Source organism: Cupressus sempervirens, chromosome 9 (genome assembly GCF_028749045.1).
Source record: "Cupressus sempervirens isolate cs-2001-9-10 chromosome 9, ASM2874904v1, whole genome shotgun sequence".
In the NCBI taxonomy this organism is placed as follows: domain Eukaryota; kingdom Viridiplantae; phylum Streptophyta; class Pinopsida; order Cupressales; family Cupressaceae; genus Cupressus; species Cupressus sempervirens.
Window position 1 is genome coordinate 636,294,601 of NC_143126.1, and position 5,265 is coordinate 636,299,865.

At 28.2% G+C, this 5,265-nt stretch overlaps 1 pseudogene; it reads right to left on the reverse strand.

Annotated features, from left to right (window-relative positions):
* Positions 1-975: 975 nt before the first annotated feature.
* Positions 976-5,064, reverse strand: LOC149540331 (sesquiterpene synthase Cad-like; annotated as a pseudogene).
* Between the last annotated feature and the right edge of the window lie 201 nt (positions 5,065-5,265).

Consider the following 5,265-nt stretch of genomic DNA (forward strand, 5'->3'; position numbering starts at 1 on the left):
TTCGCATTCTCACACTTTGTTGCCTTTTCTTTTTATTGATTGCATACATTGGATATGATACAATACATTACATAAATATACCAATCCAATTTAAAAAGTTACGAAGTCGGCCATGACACAAGTTAACACAAATATAACAAAGTCGGACCACATGAAGATACTTAGGTTCTGAAGATTGACTTGGTGAGGTTCTTATACTCAACATCCACTGTCACTGCTTGGCATCGTCATGCTCTTGGTAGACATAGAAGCTAATTCCATATTGATCACTTTCAAGTAGTCTTGAACTCAGTCTACACTAGTGACTTGGTAGATATTGTGCAACTTGGCAAACACTGAATTACTTGGTTACCATGGAGTGGCTTGGTTAACACTATCTTCACACCATATAAACTGAGTACTCGATAGACACTGTAATGCTTGGTAACCACTGGCTTCATACCATATGAACTACGAACTCAGTAACCACTGATAAACTTGGTATACACTAAATTGCTCAGTTTGCATTGGTAAAATTTACACTAACTAAATCTGAATAAGTGTGTGTCACAAATAACAAACTTGACTGATATGTCAACAACATTCACTACTAAAACCACCTAAATATACAAAATAAAATAAATATATAATATACATAGCTAAAATTAAATCATAATCAAATATATTTTATTGGTTCTCTTGCATCATGATGCATGTTAATATTATTTTTTCTTAATAATTTTTCAAAAAGAATCTAAAAATATACATTGTTAATAAACATACAATAAAACATTTCACATTTGACTTCTTTAAGCATTTGAAATGAGAAAAAGTTCTTGGTGAAATTAAAAATATATGTTCTTAATATAAGAATAACATTTCTATCAATATTTAAATATAAATTGTCATGGGACATAATCCACTTTATTCAAAGTGTCTTGAGTAGAAATTTTAAGGGTATTAACAATACTTATAGTAAACTATTTAAATCTAGATCTATGGAATGATTGGTTCCACCAAAATTTTTGTTATTGCATCTTGTATCTCTTTTCTGTTGAAGTGTGTAAAGTCATGACCATCATTGAACATAAAAAATATGACTCGCATGCCAACATTGAAATGTAGGTTTCAAAAGTGACCAGGAATATTTGAAGGCTCAAGAAACTCCTTAGTTGGCTCTTGTACGCAACTCTCTATATGAATTTTCATATAATTCAATGCATCTTTCATTGTAGAACCATGGTTGTCTTTCATGTAGCACCCTATACTTGACATTGTCTCCTCACGAGCTTGTTCATCCTTGAAAATTTTCAAAGAGATATTAGTACATGATTTCCTTTATTTTAACATTTCCAAATTTTTAATGTAATTGTAAATATCTAAATCAATTACCTCGAATTCTTTGACATTGTCCACTAGTCAAGTGATTAATGGCACAGGAGCTTGTGACTTAGATGATGCGCTATCAAGTTGCTCCAAAATTTCAATAGATAAAGGAGTATTCATTAGTATTAGTGAATGTACCATTAGAACTCCCATGCCACTACTTATTATACCATTCATCAAGTATTCATCAAAACTTGGTATATGATTAGAAGCCATCCATTCCGCTTCTTGCATATAAGCCTCGATATAACTCTTCCACTATAATAAAAAGAAAATAATGTTTTAAAATGTTGAATTTCAAAAATTAAACACAAATGTTTTGCATTGCATATAAATAATAAATTTTAAATTATTAATATAAATAATAACTATATTTCCCATTATTAGCCTTTTGGAGAGAACATATTATTTACCATCAAATTAATTTTTAAAATACACTTGGAGAGATATCTTTCTAACAGACACATATACATGTTTTGAAGTGAAAAAGGCATTTTATTACTTTGCAAAAATGTGAGAGTTATAGTCATCAATACTTATAGGCTATAAAAATAAAAAGATAACATCTTCAAAATGGTAATATGTCTATGTTTTTTGTGTGGTAAAATAAAAATCAAATATAATATGAAATTACATTTTTAAAATAGAAATATGTGTATGTTTGTTTTATTTTGTTGTTGACTTTTATTTTTATTCTATGAATTTAAAGTGAAAGATGTTGTCATTAAAATTAAGAGATAACAAAAACAAAATATTTAAATCTTCAAAATATTTATATGTCCATATTTTTTAAAAAAAATTATGGTAGAAATAAAAAAGTAAATAAAATCTTATTTAAAATCACATATTTAAAATAGAAATATGTGCATTTTTTTTTCTTCTGTTGTTGACTTTTATTTTCCTTTCATGAATTTAAAGTGAGAGTTGTTAGTCATTAAAATTGACCAGCAAAAATAAAAAATTTAAATCTTCAAAATAGTAATAACCCTATGCTTTGTTTTGTATGATAGAAATAAATAAATAAATAAAAACTAATATGAAATGATATTTCTAAAATAGAAATATGTGCATGTTGTTTGTTTTGTTTTGTGGTTGACTATTATTTTTCTTTCATGAATTTACTAAGTTCCTATAGTGCTCCAATTGCAGGGTTACAATACTTGACGTGATCAAATAAAAAGTAGTAAAGAAAAAACAAAATATTCAAATAATAGATATACACAAGTTTTCAACATTTTTTTTTTTTTCAAATAATCTAACACAATATTAGTTTAAAAATCATAAAGAGTAAATGATAGTTATGACTTTGTGTTCAAAAAAGTAAATTAACATAATTTTGTCATGAATATTTTTATATTAGATGACTACCATGAAATTATGTTTAGTGGTATTAACAAATGTCTTATTTCATGAAAATATTAAAATGTGTGATAATTATTTGTAACATTATAGGAATGGGTATAGATAATAATATGATTAGAAAAATATTAAGATTATATGATCATTATATTTGTACTCACGTAAGATTGAATATATATGTAAACAAAGGGACCATGCTTTCTTTCAGCTTCACTTGCAATTTCCTTATGTATCTTGTATGAAAAATTGAAAGCAATTTTCATGTAGTCTGGATGATTATCAATTGTGAAAACATCCCATCTATAATAAAAATGATAGACAAAGTTAGAAAAATGAATCAAATATTCAACATAATATAGGATTGTTATCTATCTTAATACCTTATTAACGTTGTTGTCAACGGTTTCAATTCATCAACAGTCCCATATGTGTCATAAATATTGTCAAGGAGGAACAAACATGTACATAATTTGGTACAACTAATTCTACATGTACTGAACTCAGGTTCAAATAATGTACAAGCCCACCAAAAATAACTTTCTATGTGATGATGGCAAAAGAAATCTAGTTGAATTGCACTTGAATGTTTCCACCATCTAGCACAAATAAATCAGATATCATTACTACAACTCTATTTTCTTGGATTGACTAATAGGTATTCTTTGTATGATTAAAGAATTTTAATTAAATGATGAAAATAATTGTTTTCCGTAGCGATCTCAGTTGACAAATACTCATGTGGATATTAATTTCATTTCATATTGATGTTGTGACTATAAAATATTGAAGTCCAATATTGCTAGTTCCAATAGCTTTTTCATATATTTGTTTGGAATTCTGAGAGAAATAAAAAAATTGAATGATTCATATTAGATTAAACTTAAAATGATCACAATAGATTTACTATCAACTTTTTACTTTTAAATGAAATCTAAAGTATCATGGATTGTACACAAATTTTGAACTTGCTTATAAAGGTTATTGGCAAGTGATATACTGCAATCTTGTGTTCTGAGTATATTAATAAAGTTCCAAGCCTCCCACCTTGGAAGCCTACATCTCCATGCATATTTCAAAGTGTACTCTATCTGAAAAATACATCAAAGATCAATATAAAAGATAATATATATACACACACTAAATTATCACAAGCTTCCAACCAATAGTTAGCTAAGCCATTCAAATGGTGTATACTTAAATCATAATAAATATTGAATTTTATGAAACTAAGAAGTTTGATGGGTTGTTCACTGTTAAGCATTTATAATTCTAATAAATAACAAACATTTAATATGAAACTCTTGCTTCAATTTTAATTTTTACAAATATTAAAAAATAAGCTGAATGTTAATGTCTTTCATGAAAAAAGTACTTACCTCCAATAGAAGTGGATTTTTTGATTCTTGTATGTCACCATATTCTTTGATAACACGTTTCAGGTACGTAGAAGCAAACGCTCTTGCTTCTCTTAAGATATCTCCATCAGAAAAATCTAATTCTGAAGCTTTATATAAATTTAACATCATTTCTAATGTGGCATCTTGATTGCTAGATTCAAAACCAGAGAATTGTCCTTCTTCACCTTTGAACTTTTTTAAAACGTCTGCTTATATATCCAAAATATTATTATAATGATTTAAAAATTTAGTTATAAACACGCAATCAAGACAAAAATAAAAATTCTACCACCTGAACAAACGACATATCTATTCAGTCGTAATATCCGAAATCCTAGAGCCACCATGTTGAGATCGCCAAAAACACTATCATGATTCCAGAACCTATTAAAAATGATATTATCTGATTACAAAAATCTTCTGAAATCTAATACTTTTCTCACAATACTAGATACACCTTCATATTTTTTCATATCTTAATTAGATATCCGAGGAAAGCTTTTTGACCAAATAAACATACTTGTAGATATAATCAAGTGCAGTTTTGATTTCCTCTTGAAAATGTCGATCTATTCCCAAACGTTGTAGAACATCAACAAACCAAATATTTTCAAGTACACCGACCTCATCGCCTTCTCCATTAGAAAACATATCACGAATCTCGTCAATTAGTATTTCCCTATGTTTATGGTATGAAGAATCCTGATTACAAAAGAAAATGATTTGGAAAGTTAGTTTTGGATATAGAAAAATATATGATTTGTGTAAAACAAACTGCAATATAGTAATCTTTTCATACCGAATATGGAGAATTGAAGGACTGTATGAAATCATCAGTCCACAAGTTAGGATGATGATTTCCAGTCCGACGAAGGGCGTCCTTCATGGGCATGCAAGAACTTCCATCATTGCTGGAATTTCCATTAAACATTTCAGCCATGACTGATAACTACAACAAATAAGCACTCGCACTGATAATGCACTGCACTCAGTACAATTTATCGCCTGATATAGCTTGAAGCGGCTGAGTACACAAATAAATGTCGAAAAGGAAAACCTTGCCAAAACGGTGAACTTGCAAGTCACATATTGAAAAACAGATACAATGTGTGACTGAAATAAAAAAAGACGAGAGAAAATAGAT